This window comes from Aotus nancymaae, unplaced genomic scaffold (genome assembly GCF_030222135.1).
Source record: "Aotus nancymaae isolate 86718 unplaced genomic scaffold, 86718_ANA_hifiasm-v0.15.2.pri h1tg000058l, whole genome shotgun sequence".
Lineage (NCBI taxonomy): Eukaryota > Metazoa > Chordata > Mammalia > Primates > Aotidae > Aotus > Aotus nancymaae.
This window is the reverse complement of record NW_026988472.1, coordinates 6886838-6904490: the sequence shown is the minus strand read 5'-3', so window position 1 is coordinate 6904490 and position 17653 is coordinate 6886838. Positions and strand designations below refer to the sequence as shown.

Here is a 17653-nt window from a genome sequence, read left to right as displayed (position 1 = left end):
TTGCGGGGGTTCGGCGGGTGGGAGTCGGGCTCCGCCAGGCAGCAGAGACGTTGCGTCAGACCAATGCGGACCATCCTGGCCAATGGCAGGGCGAGGCTGAGGAAGCCCCTCCCTCTCCTGGCGCCCGCAACGGACCCAGCCAGGTAGCAAAGGGCTTCCCACGCCTTCCCCTCAGGCGCATGCGCATAGAGACACCCTGCACCGTAGAACATCATTTATCAGTGATTCATCTTTTAATTTATAGTGCGTCAAACCTTTCCTCCGGCCTAGAGTGATAGGGCCGTACGGAGCCAAAGGAATCCATTTGCCTCATTAGTTTTTAATAAAAATAAAAAAACTACTTCGGTCCGAATATCACAACCCAATTATGCAGGAGCGCTCTCTTGTCTTTGGGAGCGGGTACAGAGTCCCTGGAGCTGGGCTTGGGGGAGAAGACAGGAAAAGATAGCTCAGGCAGAGGAGTGTCCGTAGAGATAAAGGAAGAACAAAGGGAAATTACGTAACTATGCAAAGGGATGGAAACGCAGGGCGTTGGACATCTGAAAAGCTTTATCTGGGAGACCTTGGAAAGGCTGAGTTACATTAAGTTTAGGTACATAAATTTGATCTCAGTGGGCGCCAGAAATATTTCCCAGATTTGTTCTGGATCACAATAACTTTTATTGAGACATCCGAGTCGGTCTTTTATACCATGCCTCCCGAACTTTCCATCTAAAGCCTTTATTTTGCTGGAAGGCTTCAGATATGGTTAGATTTGCGTTTTAGAGAATGCCCTCTGCTGGCTGCCAGGAGAACGGACTGGAAGGAAGGAGAGCAGTAAGGAAATAGACGCTAGACCTCAGGTGAGATTGGCAAAATGGGGGCAGATATGGGAGGTTTTTAAAATAAACTTAATTTCAGAACAGTTTTAAATTTACAGAATTATTGTGAAGATAACAGAGAAATTCCGTATACCCCACAGCAAGTTTTCCTTATTAACAGTTTACATTAGTGTGACACATTCGTCAGTTAATGAAACAATATCAGTACATTAGTATTAACTAAGGTCCATACTTTATTCCGATTTCTTTAGTTTTAACTTAATGTCCTTTTTCTGCTCCAAGATTCCATCCAGAATAGCATACTACATTTAGTCATCTTGTCTCCTTAAGCTCTTCTTGGCTATGACACTTTCTCAGGCTTTCCTTTTTTTTTTTTTTTTTTTTTTTTGATGACCTGGAGTCATTTGAGGAGTACTGGTCAGGTATTTTATAGAATGTCCCTTAATCAGGATTAGTCTGATGTTTTCTTTCATGACTAACTGGGAATATGGTTTGGGGAAGGAAGACCACAGAAGTCAAATGCCATTTTCACTAGATCATATCAAGGGCATGTACTATCAATATGATTTATCACTCTTAATGTTAACTTTGATCACCTGGAAGAGGTAGTGTCCATCAGGTTTCTCCACTGTAAAGCTACTCTTCTTTCCCTTTTTCCATGCTGTACTCTTTGGAAGGAAGACAACTAAGCACAATCCATGCTTAGGGAATGTGGAGTTATGCTCCATTTCCTTAAGAAGGAAGTATGTATATAAATTAGTTGGAATTCTTCCACATGAGCAATTTATCTATTCTATGAGAGCTTTCAAGATGTTGGACTCGACAGGCTTTAGATACGGAAGGATAGGAATCAAGATGACTGCCAGGTTGGTGTGAGACCTTTGGCAAGGCCCCTTCCCTCTCCAGGTCTCCTTGTGAGATGGTTGGAATACCAGATCCTGGACACATCTCTCCATGATTCTGATAAATGTTTTGGGGACAGGATGGAGGTTTTGATGCACTGTCAGAGGTGGGTAGGGAGGACTGAGGCTCAGAAACGGGAATGTCTTGCCCAAAGTAATGCAATACCTCAAGGCCAGAGCTGAAAGTGCAGGATCCTAAGTCAAGGTATCTTGTGTAGAGAAAAGAGACATCTACATGCAATATCTGAAGCCAACTCCAATGAGCATGCGGTGAAGAGGAGGGGAGGGGAAAGCAGCAGGGGCAAAGGCATTGGAGTAGGCCAGGAAGAGGTCAGCCTGCCAAAGAATCCTAGCCAATCAGAGCCAGAGTAGCCAGCCTGGTTACTCTTGCCTCAGTTGGCCCTACCCCATAACATGACTCTCCTTGTCCTCTCTAGAGGGCCTCAGTTTTCCCTCTATAAACTGAGGCTTATCATGCTAGGGGATCAGTCCAGGAGAAGCAACCTGCCTAAATTCTCAAGACAGAGTCTAGCCTTGAAGTGGGTCTCTGAAGTCTGGCTTTCATTGTACTCTTCCCTGGTTCCTCTCTGTCTCCCCAATTAAATCCCCAGCCCCTCATCCTGGCATTTAAGACTCTTCTTCACCCACCCTGTTAGAGAGGGCCTCTGGTCTTCCTCTTCAGGGATGCTCTTAAGAGTCAATCGTAGGAGTCTAATATAGTTGGCCAGGGTGCTTGTGTCTTGGCTGAGGCATGGGAGGACAGGATGTTCTTTGCCCAGAGTAACATCTTCTTCCCTGTGCCCTCACTCTTCAGTCTGGACCTCTGAAAGGGAGGGCTGCTCTAGGTCTTTAAGGTCACATCTAGCTCCAAGATTTTGTCTTTGCTGAAGGCCAGAGAAGACAAGACCTACTGGCTAAGACCTTAAACAGAAACCAGGAGGATAAAGAGTCATGGGCCAAATGTGCCCTAGGGCCTGTTCCCATGTTGAAACTACTTCCTAGCTTACCCTCACTCCTTTGCAGCAGAGGGCCCTGCTCCTGGATGGGAGGTTCCTGGGATTTCCTGGGACCAGTCCTTTAAATTGCCATCTACTTCTGTGAGCAGAATCAGATTGACAGGGACAAAACCAGATTCAAGAATGTCCCTCCTTCTTAGGTGATCCAAAGGGCCAGCAGTGGCTCCCCCAATTGGGGGTGTGCAGAATGGTTGGGAGGGAATCCTATTATTCATTCAGTAAACACTTATGAGTACTTACTGTGTGCCTGAAGTACTGAACTGGGTGAAAGGGATACAGCAAGGAAACAAGATAGGGCAAGTCTTTGTCCTCCTGGAGCCTAGGGTTCAAGACAAATATTCTTAATATTTTTTGTGCCATGGACCCCTTTGGTGATCTAGTGAAGCCTATGGATCTTTTCTTCCTTCCTTCCTTCCTGCCTTTCTTTCTTTCTTTCTTTCTTTCAATGGAGTCTCACTCTTGTCACCCAGGCTGGAGTGCAATGGGGCGGTCTTGGCTCACTGCAACCTCCACCTCCTGGGTTCAAGTGATTGTCCTGCCTCAGCCTCCCAAATAACTGGGATTACAGGCACTTGCCACCACACCAGGCTAATTTTTGTATTTTTAGTAGAGACAAGGTTTCACCATGTTGGCCCGGCTGGTCTGGAACTCCCGACCTCAGGTGATTTGCCCACCTCCATCTCCCAAAGTGCTGGGATTACAGGCATGAGCCACTGCGCCCAGCTGGACCTTTTCACAGAAAAAAAACCGTTTAAGTTCATAGAATAAAATATCTAGATTACAAAAGAAATTGGTTATATTGAAATATAGTTATTAAAATATGGAAAAAGCAAATATGTACTATAGTATAATTGTATACGTACTCCCCATTCATCCATTAAATCATAAGATTTAATGGCGGGTCTAATGACTATCATGATTTTTAAATAATTGAGATTATGATTTTCAAGAGATCTGCAACATCTATAATGTGATATGAAAATCTCTGATTTCTATCAGTGACAATCAGTACTGTTACTACTACTGCTACTATGGCTAGTTACATTCTTTATTGAAAAAATGCTAAATTTCCGTTAGAGGAGAGGGAAAATAAAGATGTAAATTTGTTCCCATCCAAATTCAAGGACCTCTCCAAACCCTGTCCCCAGACTCGATTAGAGGTCTGTAGAATCCAAATTAAGAACTCTTGCAAATAGGAGGGTCCTTCCCTTTCCTTCCTTCTTAAACAGCTTTCCTTTGGAAGACGAAAGGCCTGGGTTTTATTCTGGGTCTTACTGCGCCGACTGCCGGCGGTGTATGGTGAGACGCCTTAAAGACTGGTCGTTGGGGGGTGGAGTGGAAATGGGAAGAGACAGGGCCAGAGCGCGCGAGGGGTGGGGCCTGCTGTGTGACTTCAAATAAGTTAGTTTGCCTCTCTGGGTCGAAAGTTCTGCCCGCCTTAGCACTGGGAAAGAACTGGGAGGAGAGAACTTAATTATTTATCCCCCAGGCAACTGATTTATATATGTCCTCTCATTTTATCCTCACACATTGTGAGGAAAATTTCAAAACATCTTTCCATTTCCAGATGGTTTAACTGAGGCGCCTAGCAAGGTTGTCACTTGACCAATGTCTCAGTATCAGGGACCGGTGGGTGACGCGCCACATCCCTATAACCACTTCATCCTCCATGCATGTGGAATTAGGAACTCTGCTCACTTTGAGCGAGAGAAAACTGGCTTAGGGATCCCTGCAGGTGGGTGTGGAGCCGTGGGAAACTGGGTGCGAATCGCATCTCTTAGCAGAGCGAAGGCAGTGCAAGATGGCTTATGGAGAGTAAGACATCAAAGAAGCCAAGCATCTCGATTGTTCGGTGACTCGCCTGGCTTGGCTTCCGGCTTCGCGCCTGCGTATTCCCAACTAGCCCCCCACCAACCCTGTCAAATAGACCGGAAACTGCCGAAGACAAGAACTCCTTTCCTGGCCAATCCTGTTAAAGGGTGGGCTTGGCTCGTAAACCAACCAAAGTCCCCCGAAGGGGCAGAGTTTTCCTGTTTGGATCTAAGCCTCGGGGACAAAAATAAAGTGCTTCCATCCCCAGCCAATCCCAGGAAAGACAGAAGGGCAATCCTCCAATGGGAGCCGGGGAGCCTTCCGTAGCGGCGTAGGCCCTTGCCCCTGCTCGCGCTCTAGCCCGCGGAAGGGTCGCGTTCAGTGTATGCTTCAAGTCATGCAGCAAGCCCCTCGTATCAATGCGCGCGCGCGCGGCGTCGGCGTCGGCGTCGGCGGCAACGGCTGCGACGGGAGCGTTTGCGCCGACGCTGACGGCAGGAGGAGTAAGGTAAGAAGCCTTGGACGTCTTATTTTCTATTTCCATCCTTAGTTCCTTTGACCAGGTCTTAAGGAACTCACCTTCGGTTATCAGCAAAATTCCGTTTATTCTCATCCTGGCATCCTGGCGGTTGGGGGGAGTAGCAGCGGGAAGAGGCCGGCCGGGGCGCGCGAGGGGTGGGGCCTGCGCGAGCTTTTAACTGAGCGGCCTCTAAACCCTAGGTCAACTGGTTGCGGAGGATCGTGCGGGTAGCAAAGAGAGGCCAAGTAGTCCTGCGGCTCCCAGGCGGCAACCAAGTGAGTACCCTGCAGAACGCTCGGTGCCCTTTGCTGTCCTCCGCGGCCCCACCTGCTACCCTCAGTGTCTTTCGAAATGATTCCGTGCAGGCCTGCCGCTCACATGATCGTCTGCGTTCCTGTCTGTGTCTGCATATCCTCTCCCATTTCTGTCTCTTTCTGTCTGTCTCCCTTTTTGAGACATAGTAGACGTAAGATGCTGACCTGACCAGTTTAAACCAGCTATGAGACCTTGAGCCATCTCCTTCACCCACCTGGGCCTCAGTTTCCTCATCTGTCAAATGAGGATCTGATAATCTGTACCTGAGACAATGCATGTGCGTTACTTTGCCCAGCACCCAGTCCCTAGAAAATTTTCAATAAATAATGACTATCTTGATTCAAAAGCATATTGTCTCTCTTGATCTCTTTCTTTTCTGTCTCTGACCTTTCCTCCATTGGATCTTTCTGAATGCTTGTCTTTCTCTGTTACTGTTTTTCCTCTTTTTACCTGTTTCTTTCTTAACCCTAAAGAGGCTAGAGGTGCATAGTTTATAGCAATAAGTTTGGCCCGAGGACATGAGCTTAGCCCGGGGCTCCGACCTGTGCTGTGGGTGAAAAATGGAGCCTGGCTTTGGGTTACTTCTGGTCTCATTGAGGAGAGAACTCTCTTTGCTCCCCAGCCTACCCTGTTAAACAGGTGAAGACACCCAAAGTGTGCAGCAACTTAGATTAAAAACCACTTTTTAATGGCCCCTTATATAATGTTAGTCACCACAAGAAGCCCACAGATCTCCTGGTTGCATCTCCATACAGCCCTGGACATCCTATTTCCATCCTGAAATCCTTTGACCAGGCCTTAAGGAACTCACCTTCAGTTATCAGCAAAATTCCCTCCATTCTCATCCTGGCTTCTGAATACTCCCTTTATTTTCTTGCTATGCTTTGGTCGTTCTCATACCTGTTGGACCCAACATTGCTTTTTTTTAATATATATATATAAGGTATATGTTGGAATGCTTTACTATTCTAAAATGAAGTGCATAGAAAATAGAATCTACACACATAATTCCCTGAAAACCAATACAATGCCCTAATTGTAATATAGGGAGTAGTAAAGGAAGAGTAATATATAAAATTATTATATAATATCACATAATATATAATATTACTGTATATTACATAATATGTATTTAAAGACTGGGCTATGACTCCACTAGAAGACATGGTCTTAAACTTAATGATAGTATTAGCTACGTGTGTGTTGATTGGTGGCTCAGAAGCCACAGGTAGGGTGACACAGTTTTCCTAAATGATGAACATTCTTCACAAAGTTCTAAACAAAACAATGTGGAATAGTTTCTCAATTTATGTGGTTGTTGATTTCTGGAAAAATCAGTGTATATTAATATCCATGATTAGACCCTCTTAACTTCTCTGACCTTATCTCCCACCACTCTCCCTCCTTGCTCACTCTGTCCACTCATGCTGGCCTCCTCATTATTTGAACACCTTAGGGACACTTACACCTCGGGGGTTTTGTGTACTTGAAATGCTCTTTCCTCAAATATCCACAAGGCTCAGGCCCTCACTTCCTTCAGGCCTCTACTCAGCTGTCACTTTCTCAGAGGGCCCCTCTGACCATCCTGTTTAAAATCGCAGCTCGCTCCTATCATGCCCCTACTCTATCTGTTCCGTGGCATTCTACACCTTCTTCACAGTGTAGCGTTAACTGCTTAGTATGTTTGCTGTTAATTGTCTGACTCTCCCACTCAATTGTAAGCTCCAGAAGGGCAGGGATTTTTGTCTTTTGTGTTCTCTGATATAAGCCTATTACCTAAAATAGTGCTTGACCCCTGGTAGACTTTCTCTTGGTGAATGTTTGTTGAACGAATAAAAGAATAAATGAACAGGTTTTTCACCTATATGACTGTCTGGTGAGATACTCTAAAGGTGTATGGGATGTGGTATGATTCTTTGTGGTGTGAAGCTGTCCTTTACACTGCGGAGGACTGAGCATCCCTGGTCTGTAGCCAGGGTTGTCACTGATGATCTCCAATTATTGTCACAGTCAAAAATGCCCCCCAAACAGGGCCAGGTGTGATGGCTCACGCCTGTAATGCCAGCACTTTAGGAGGCCAAGGCGGGTAGATCACTTGAGTCCAGGAGTTCGAGACCAGCCGGGGCAACATTGTGAAACCCCGTCTCTACAAAAAATACAAAAATTAGCTGGGTGTTGTGGCACACACCTGTGGTCCCAGCTACTTGGGCAGCTGAGATGGGAGGGCTGCTTGAGCCTGGGAGAAGGAGGTTGCAGTGAGTTGAGATCACACCACTTCTGTCCAGCCTGGGTGACAGCCAGACCCTGTCTTAAAAAAAAAAAAAAAATGGGTCGGGCATTGTGGCTCACGCCTGTAATCCCAGCACTTTGGGAGGCCAAGGCGGGTGGATCACCTGAGGTCAAGAGTTCAAGACCAGCCTGGCCAACATGGTAAAACCCCATCTCTACTAATAATATGAAAATTAGCCAGACTTGGTGGCGTGTGCCTGTAGTCCCAGCTACTTGGGAGACTGAGGTAGGAGAATCACTTGAACCCAGGAGGCACAGGTTGCAGTGAGCTGAGATCGCGCCATTGCACTCTAGCCTGCGCAACAAGAGTGAAACTTCATCTCAAAAAAAAGAAAGAAAGAAAAAATGCCCCCGAAACACCCTTTAATTGTCCAGCCCCCACCTCTCACTGGGAACCACTGCTTAAATAGCAGTCTGGCTTTTGCCTGAACATTCTGTCCTCCCAGCAGCCCTCTCATACCCCACTTACTGGGAGACTGAGTGGTGAGGGTGAGAGGGTGTGTGCTTGCTCCTAGTTACCCTTTCCAGGCATTCTCCGTCCTCAAACAACCCTTTTTTCATTTTTTTAAGAACTGGTTTTTTGGTTTTGTTTTTTTGAGATGGAATCTCACTCTGTTGCCCAGGCTAGAGTGCAGTGGCATGATTTTGACTCACTACAACCTCTGCCCCCCAGGTTCAAGTGATTCTCCTGCCTCAGCCTCCCGAGTAGCTGGGACTACAGGCACATACCACCATGCCCAGCTAATTTTTGTATTTTTAGTAGAGATAGGGTCTCACCATGTTGGCCAGGCTGGTCTTGAACTCCTAACCTCAAGTGATCCGCCTGCCTCAGCCTCCTAGATTGCTGGGATTATAGATGTGAGCCACCAGGCCTGGCCAAGAATTTTTGAACATAAAATAATTTCAGACTTTTAAAAAGCTGCAAAAATTTACAAGAATTCTCATATATTCTTCACTTAGATTTCCCAAATGTTAAGAAATTATATAATTACAGGCTGGGTGCAGTGGCTCACACCTGTAATCCCAGCACTTTGGGAGGTCGAGGGGGTGGATCACTTGAGGTCAGGAGTTCAAGACCAGCCTGGCCAAAATAGTGAAACCCCATCTCTACTAAAAATATGAAAATTAGCTGGGTGTGGTGCCACACACCTATAATCCCAGCTACTTGGGAGGCCGAAGCATGAAAATTGCTTGAACCCAGGAGGCAGAGGTTGCAATGAGCTGAGATCGCACCACTGCACTCTAGCCTGGGCGACATAGTGAGACTCTATTTCAAAAAAAAAAAAAAGAGAAAGAAATTATATAATTACAGTTTAACTATAAAATTAACATTGGTACATACAGGCATATCACAGGTTCAGTTCCAGACCAACACAATAAAGCAAGTCAGATGAATTTTTTGGTTTCTCAGTGCATACAAAAGTTATGTTTACATTGTACTATAATCTATTAAGTGTATAATAGCATTGTATCAAAAAAGTATATACCTTAATTTAAAAATACTATATTCCTAAAAAATGCTAATGATCGTCTTGAGGCTTCAGCAAGTTGTAATTTTTTGCTGGTGAAGGGTCTTACCTTGATGTTGATGGCTGCTGACTGATCAGGGTGGTGGTTGCTGGTTGGGGTGGCTGTGGCAAATTCTTAAAATAAGACATTAATAAAGTTTGCTGCATCGACTCTTGCTTTCACAAAAGATTTCTCTGTAGCATGCGATGCTGTTTAATAGCATTTTATCCACAGTAGAACTTCTTTCAAAACTGGAGTCAGTCCTCAAACCCTGCTACTGCTTTGTTAGGATTATGTAATACTCTAAATCCTTTGTTGTCATTTCCACAGTATTCCCAGCATCTTCACTAGGAGTAGATTCCATCCCAGGAAATCACTGTTTTGCTCACCCATAAGAAGCAACTCCTCATCTACTAACTTCTTTCTGAGACAGGATCTCACCTCTGTCACCCAGGCTAGAGTGTAGTGGCGCAGTCATGGCTCACTCTAGCTCTCCCAGGCTCAAGCAGTCCTCCTGCCTCAGCCTCCCAAGTAGCTGGAACTATGGGTGCGTGCCACCATGCCCAGCCAATTTTTAAAATTTTGCAGAGGTGGAGTCTTGCTATGTTGTCCAGGGTAGTCTCTAACTCCTGGCCTCAAGCAATCTTCCTGCCTCAGCCTCTGGAGTAGCTGGGACCACAGGTATGTGCCACCATCCCCAGGAATTTTTAAAAAAAATTTTGTGGAGACAGGGTCTCACTTTGTTACCCAGGCTATATTAAAGTTTTATCATGGGCCAGGTGCAGTGGCTCACACCTGTAATCTCAGCACTTTGGGAGGCCAAGGTGGGTAGATCGCTGAGGTCAGGAGTTCAAGACCAGCCTGGCCAGCATGGTGAAACCCCGTCTCTACTAAATATACGAAAAAATTAACCGGGCGTGGTGGTGGGCGCCTGTAGTCCCAGCTGTTCAGGAGGCTGAGGCAGGAGAATCTCTTGAACCCAGGAGCTGGAGGTTGCAGTGAGTTGAGACCGCACCACTGTACTCCAGCCTGGGTGACAGAGCGAGACTCCATCTCAAAAAAAAAAAAAAAAGTTTTGTCGTGAGATGGCAGCAGTTCAGTCACTTCTTCAGACTCCACTTCTAATTCTGATTCTCTTGTTATTTCCAACATCTCTGCAGTTACTTCCTCTTCTGAAGTCTTGAACCCCTGAAAGTCATCCCTGAGGGTTGGAGTTAACTTCTTCTACACTCCTGTTAATGTTGATATTTTGACCTCCTCTCATGCATCACAGATGTTCTTAATGACATCTAGAATGGTGAGTCCTTTCCAGAATATTTTCAATTTACTTTTCCCAGATCCATCAAAGGAGTCACTGTCTCTGGCAGCTATAGCCTTATGAAATGTATTTTCTAAATAATAAGACCTAAAAGTCAGTACTACTCCTTGATACATGGGCTGCAGAACGGATGTTGTGTTAGCAGGCATGAAAACAGCGTGAATCTCCTTGTACATTTCCATCAGAGCTCTTAGGTGTTCAGGTACATTGTCAATGAGTAGTAATATTTTGAATGGAATCTTTTTATCTGAGTACCAGGTCTCAGCAGTGGGCTTAAAGTATTTAGTAAACTATGCTACAAACAGATTTGCTGTCATCCAGGCTTTGTTGTTCCATTTATAGAGCACAGACAGAGTACATTTAGCATAGTTTTGAAGGACCCTAGGATTTTCAGAATGGTAAATGAACACTGGCATCAAGTTAAAAGTCACCAGCTGCATGAGCCTCTAATAAGAGAGTCATCCTGTCCTTTGAAACTTTGAAGCCAGGCATTGACTTCTCTCTAGCTGTGAAAGTCCTAGATGGCATCTTCTCCCAGCATAAGGCTGTTTGATCTACATTGAAAATCTGTTGGCCGGGTGCAGTGGCTCACGCCTGTAATCCCAGCACTTTAGGAGGCTGAGGCGGGTGGATCATGAGGTCTGGAGTTTGAGACCAGCCTGGCCAACGTGGTAAACCCTATCTCTACTAAAAATACAAAAATTAGCCAGTCGTGGTGGCGGGTGCCTGTAATCCCAGCTACTCAGGAGGCTGAGGCAGGAGAATCACTTGTAACTGGAAGGTGGAGGTCGCAGTGAGCCGAGATCGCACCACTGCACTCCAGCCTGGGCAACAAGAGTGAAACTCTGTCTTAAAAAAATAATAAAAATAAAATCTCTGGTTCATCAACTGTCTTGGCTAAATTTTTCTACATAACTTCCTGCAGCTTCTACATCAGCACTTGTTGCTTCACCTTGCTCTTTTATGTTATGGAGATGGCTTCTTTCCTTAAACCTCATGAACCAACTTTTGCTGGCTTTCAACTTTTCTTCTGTAGCTTCCTCACCTTTCTCAGCCTTCATAGAATTGAAGAGAGTTAGGGCCTTGCTCTGAATTAAGCTTTGGCTTAAGGAAATCTTGTGGCTGGTTTGATTGTCTAGCCAGACCACCGAAACTTTCTCTATATCCACAATAACACTGTTTCACTGTCTTATCACTCATGTCTTCACTGGAATAGCACTTTTAATTTCCTTCAAAACCTTTTCCTTTGCATTCACAACTTGGCTAACTGTTCGGCGCGATAAGCCTAGCCTTTGGCCTCTTTCGGCTTTCAACATGCCTTTCTCACAAAGCTTAATCATTTCCAGCCTTTGATTTAAAGTGAGAGATGTTGAAGGCCAGGTGCAATGGATCATGCCTGTAATTCCGGCAGTTTGGGACGCTGAAGCGGGAGAATTGTCTGAGCCCAGGAGCTCCAGACCAGCCTGGGCAAGATGGCAAGTCCCCATCTCTAAAAAATAAAAATAAAAAATAAAGTGAGAGACGTTGAGACTCTTCCTTTCACTCGAGTATTTAGAAGCCATTGTGGGGTTATTAATGGGCCTAATTTCAATATTATTGTGTCTCGGAATAGGGAGGCCTGAGGAGAGGGAGAGAGATGGAGTAATAGCCTGTCAGTGGAGTAGTCAGAACATACATATTTGACAGTTCAGTTTGCCATCTTGTTTTTTTGTTTTGTTTTTCTGTTTGTTTGTTTTTTTTTGAGACAGAGTCTTGCTCTATCGTCAGGCTGGAGTGCAGTGGCGCCATCTCGGCTCACTGCAACCTCCGCCTCCCGGGTTCAAGCAATTCTCCTGCCTTAGCCTCCCGAGTAGCTGGAATTACAGGCATGCGCCACCATGCCCAGCTAATTTTTGTATTCTTAGTAGAGACAGAGTTTCACCATGTTAACCAGAATAGTCTTGATCTCTTGACCTTGTGATCCGTCTACCTCGGCCTCCCGAAGTGCAGGCATTACAGGCGTGAGCCACCGCGTCCAGCCCAGTTTGCCATCTTATATGGGTTCGGTTCATGGTACCCTAAAACAATTACAATAGTTACACCAAAGATCACTGATCTAGGCAGGGTACGGTAGCTCACGCCTATAATCCTAGCACTTTGAGAGGCTGAGGTGGGCAGATTGCTTGAACTCAGTAGTTCAAGACCAGCGTGGGCAAGATGGTGAAACTCTGTCTCTGCAAAAAATACAAAAATTAAGCTGGGCGTCGTGACATGTGCCTCTAGTCCCAGCTACTCGGGAGGCTGAGGCAGGAGAATTGCTTGAGTCCAGGAGGCAAAGGCTGCAGTGAGCTGGGATCACACGACTGTACTCCAGCCTGGGCAACAGTCCTGAAACCCTGTCTCAAAAAAAAAAAAAAAAAAAAAAAGCACTGATCACAGATCGCCATAACAGATACTAGAAGAGGTTTGAAGTATGAAAATAACCAAAATGTAAGACAGAGACACTAAGTGAATACATGCTGTTGGAAAAATGGTACTAACAGATTTGTTCAATGCAACATTGCCACAAACCTTCAATTAGTGAAAGACATAGTATCTGTGAAGTGCAATAAAGTGCAACACAATAAACGAGCTATTGCCTGTACTATTAATGAAACTGCAGGGTTTATTTAGATTACATCAGTTTTTCCACTAGTGCCACTTTTCAAGGATTCCGTTCAGGCTCCCACATTACATTTAGTCATCATGCTTCCTTAGGCTTTAACAATATGGAACAGTTCTTTAGTCTTTCTTTGTCTTTTATGATTTTGACCATTTAGAAGAGTCCTGGACAGTTATTTCATAGAATTTGAATTTGTCTCAAGTTTCACTGTGATTATATTCAAGTTATGTAATTTTAGTGAGAGTACCACAGAAGAGAAGTTGTCTTCAGTGCTTCCTATCGGGAGGCACGTGATGTCATTTTGTCCTGATACTGGTTTTGTTCACTTTGAGTCCTTAAGGTGGTGTCTGTCAGGTTTTTCCACTGTAGTTCCTCTTTTTTCCTTCATGATTAATAAGTGATTTAATACTTTGAGATTATATAAGTATCAACCACCCTGTTGTAAATCTCAGATCATCAGAATATACCATCAACTACCACTCTGTATCATCATATACAGACATACACACATATCTGCCCCTGTCATTACCATTTCTACATTAGCTATGATCTCACTGTCATTCTTTTTAACACTGGTCCAGTCCTAATTCTTGGTGATTTTAATATCTTTATGGCTGATCCTTCCAGTATTTTCATCTATCAGTTCTGCGATTTGCTACCCCACAATGATCATGCCTTTCAGTCCCATCTCAGCTACCTACTCCAATAGTCTGACTCTTTTTTTTTTTTTTTTGAGACAGTGTCTCACTCTGTCACCCAGGCTGGAGTGCGGTGGTACGATCTCAGCTCACTTTAGCCTCTGCCCTCTGGGTTCAAGTGATTTTCCTGCCTCAGCCTCCAGAATAGCTGAGATTACAGGCGCCTGCCACCACACCCAGCTAATTTTTGTATTTTTGTAGAAACGGCATTTCACCATGTTGGCCAGGCTGGTCTCGAGCTCCTGACCTCAAGTGATCACTCTACTCAGCCTCCCAAAGTGCTGAGATTACAGGCGTGAGCCACCACATTGGGCCTGACCCTTGATCTTATCGGTACCTGTGACTGCATTGTTTCCATATTCTCAGTTTCAGGCATCCTGCTCTCTAGCCAGTACCTCCTATTTTTCTAGCCCACCCCAGCTAGTACTCCAGCTCCAGCAGTCCTTCAACCCCACTGGGACTGAACGTTTTCACTTCCTTCACTTCCCCCATGCTCCCATGTTCCTCCTTTAATCAGCTTAGATTCCATGGCCCACTGTTACAATCATTCCTGGGCAGACAGTCTCACTTCCCTTTGCCCTCTGTCACTTCAGCGTACTTACCATCCACTTTACAGGGCATAGCCTCAGCCTTGGCTAAATCCAGCTCTCTGTTTGCTCCATTACTTTTCCTCTCCTGCCCTCCTAGATTGTTTCATACCTTCTCTCCTGGCATCTTCAACATTTCCTCTCCCATCCTTACACTCAGGCTTCTTACTTGACTGAAAAAAATGAAAACCATTGGAATAAAACATCTACCGATTCCCACCATGACATCCAACCACCACACAACATCTGTACACATATACTCTGCCTTTGTCTCTGTTCTAGATAAGCTGCTCCTACTGTCATCAAAATCTAGTCTCTCTCTACTTTGCCACTTGATCCCATTGTCTCTGACCTACTTGAGGACATGGTTCCACCAGTTTTCCCCTCTCTCTGCAAGATCATTCTTATTAGCACATAGACATTCTGTTACTTCCTCCATCTTTTCATTGCAACTTCATTGAGATATATGTCACATATCATTCAATTCACCTTTTATTTATTTATTTTTGAGACAGAGTCTTACTATATTTAGTCCAGGCTGGACTTGAACTCCTGGGCTCAAGTGATTCTCTGGCCTCAACCTCCTGAGTAAAATTCACCCTTTTAAAGGGTACTGTTAAAAATAATAATAAATATTGTTGTAAATAAATAAAATTACCGTTTAGTAGTTTTATTTATTTATTTTTATTTTTTGAGACAGAGTCTCACTCTGTGACCCAGACTGGAGTGTAGTGGTGCAATCTTGACTCACTGCAACTTCTGCCTCCCAGTTCAAGTGATTCTCCTGCCTCAGCCTCCCAAGTAGCTGGGATTACAGGCGGGCACCACCGTACATGGCTAATTTTTGTATTTTTAGTAGAGACAGGATTTTGCCATGTTGACCAGTCTGGTCTCAAACTACTGACCTCAAGTGTTCCACCCACCTCGGCCTCCCAAGCATGATCAATTTTAGAACATTTTCTCCCCCTCCCCGACCAAAGAAGCTTCATACTCATTAGCAGTCACTTCCTGTTAGTCTTCTCCCCAGTCTTAGCCACCCACTAATATACTTTCTGTCTCTATCTAGAGATTTGTCTATTCTAGATATTCCATATAAATGCGATCATACAAGATACTGGTCTTGATGGCTGGCTTCTTTCGCTTAGCATAATGTTTTGAGGTCCATCCATGCTGTTGCATATATCATTCCTTCCTATTGCCAAATAATATTCTGTTGTATGGATCTACCACATTTTGTTTATCCATTCCTCAGTTGGTCAGTTCAGTTGCTTTCATGTTTGGCCAATATGACTCATGTTTCTCTGAACATTTGTGTGCAAGTTTTTGTGTGGATATATGTTTTGTTTTCTCTTGGGTGGATAGCTAGGAGTAGAATTGCTGTCATATGGTGGCTCTGTGTTTAACTTTTTTTTTCTTTTCGAGACAGGGTCTCACTCTGTCATCCAGACTGGAATGCAGTGGCTCGATCTTGGCTCACTGCAACCTCCGCCTCCTGGACTCAAGTGATCTCCCACTTGAGCCTCCTGAGTGGCTGGGACCATGGGCATGTGCCACGACACCTGGCTAACTTTTGTATTTTTTGTAGAGATGGAATTTTCCCATGTTGCCCGAACTGGTCTCAAACTTCTGGGCTCAAGTGATCTGCCCTACTCAGCCTCCCAAACTACTGGGATTATAGGTGTGAGCCATGGTGCCTGGCGTTACATTTTACTTTTTGAGGAACTATCAAACTGTTTGCAAAAGTGGCTATGCCATTTTACATTCCTACCAGCAATGTATGAAGGTTTCAATTTCTCCATATCCTCATAAACACATTTAGTTTGTCTTTTTTATTATAGCCATCCTAGTAAGTATGAAAATGATGTCTCATTATACTTTTAATTTTCATTTCCCTAATAATTCTTGATATTGAATGTTCTTTTATGTGTTTGTATATCTTTGGAGAAATGTCTATTCAAATTCGTTGCCCATTTTTAATTGGATTATGTGTCTTTTTATTACTGAGTTGCAGGACTTCTTTTTTTCTTTTTTTTTGGGAGATGGAGACTTGCTCTGTCACTCAAGCTAGAGTACAGTGGTGCGATCTCGGCTCACTGTAACCTCTGCCTCCTGAGTTTAAACAATTCTCCTGCCTCGGCCTCCCAAGTAGCTGGGACTACAGGCACATACCACCATGCCTGGCCAATTTTTTTTTTTTTTTGTATTTTAGTAGAGATGGGGTTTCACTGTGTTGCCCAGCTGGTCTCCAACTCCTGAGCTGAGGCAGTCTGCCTGCCTCAGCCTCCCAAACTGCTAGGATTACAGGTGTGAGCCACCGCGCCCAGCCAGGATTCTTTATATGTCTGGATATAATATAAGTCCTTTGTCAGATAATATGAATTGCAAGTATTTTCTCACATTCTGTGGGTTGTCTTTTCGTTTTATTGATGGTATCTTTTGATGTACAGTAGTTTTTACTTTCAGTGATGTCCAGCTTACCTATTTTTTTGTCACTTGGGCATTTGGTGTTATATCCAGTAAATCATTGTCTAACTCAAGGTGACAGAGGTTTATTCCTATGTTTTCTTCTAGGAATTTTGTTATTTTAGCTCTTACATTTAGGACAGTGATTCATTTTGAGTTATTTTTGTTTCAAGACAGGGTCTCATTCTGTCACCCAGGCTGGAGTGCAGTGACATGATCACAGCTCACTACAGCCATGACCTCCTAGGCTCAAGTGATCCCCCCCACCTCAGCCTCCCGAGTAGCTGCCACTACAGGTGTGAGCCATCACACCCAGCTAACTTTTGTATTTTTTGTAGAGACGAGATCTCCCAGTATTGCTCATGCTGGTCTCAAACTCATGAGCTCAAATGATCCTCCCACCTCAGCCTCCCAAAGGGCTGGGATTACAGGCATGAGCCACTGTACTCAGTCCATTTTGAGGTAACTTTTGTGTATAGTGTGAGAGTAGGGGTACAAGTTTATTTTTCAGACATGGATATCTAGTTTTCTCAGCACCTTTTGTTGAAAAATACTCTTTTTACCATTGGATTGTCTTGGCAACCTTATCAAAAATCAATTGACCATAGACCAGGCATGGTGACACCAATCTCTAGTCCCAGCTACTAGAGAGGCTGAAGCAGGAGAATCAGTTTAGCCCAGGAGTTCAGGGCCAGCCTGGGCAACATAGTGACACCCCATCTCTGAAAAAAAAAAAAAATAAAGAATTGACCATAAAACATA

General features: G+C 44.5%; 1 long non-coding RNA gene across 4 annotated transcripts in view; it reads left to right on the top strand.

Annotated features, from left to right (window-relative positions):
- Positions 1 to 5269: 5269 nt before the first annotated feature.
- The window catches only part of LOC105734468 (uncharacterized), an 81989-nt gene continuing 69605 nt past the window's right edge, over positions 5270 to 17653 (top strand). For 3 of the 4 annotated variants that reach the window (XR_010338148.1, XR_010338147.1, XR_010338146.1), the window contains exons 1-2: positions 5270 to 5346; positions 10345 to 10481. This is a non-coding gene — a long non-coding RNA (uncharacterized LOC105734468). The remainder of the gene's footprint in view (positions 5347 to 10344; positions 10482 to 17653) is intronic. The other variant, XR_010338149.1, reaches the window with a different exon arrangement.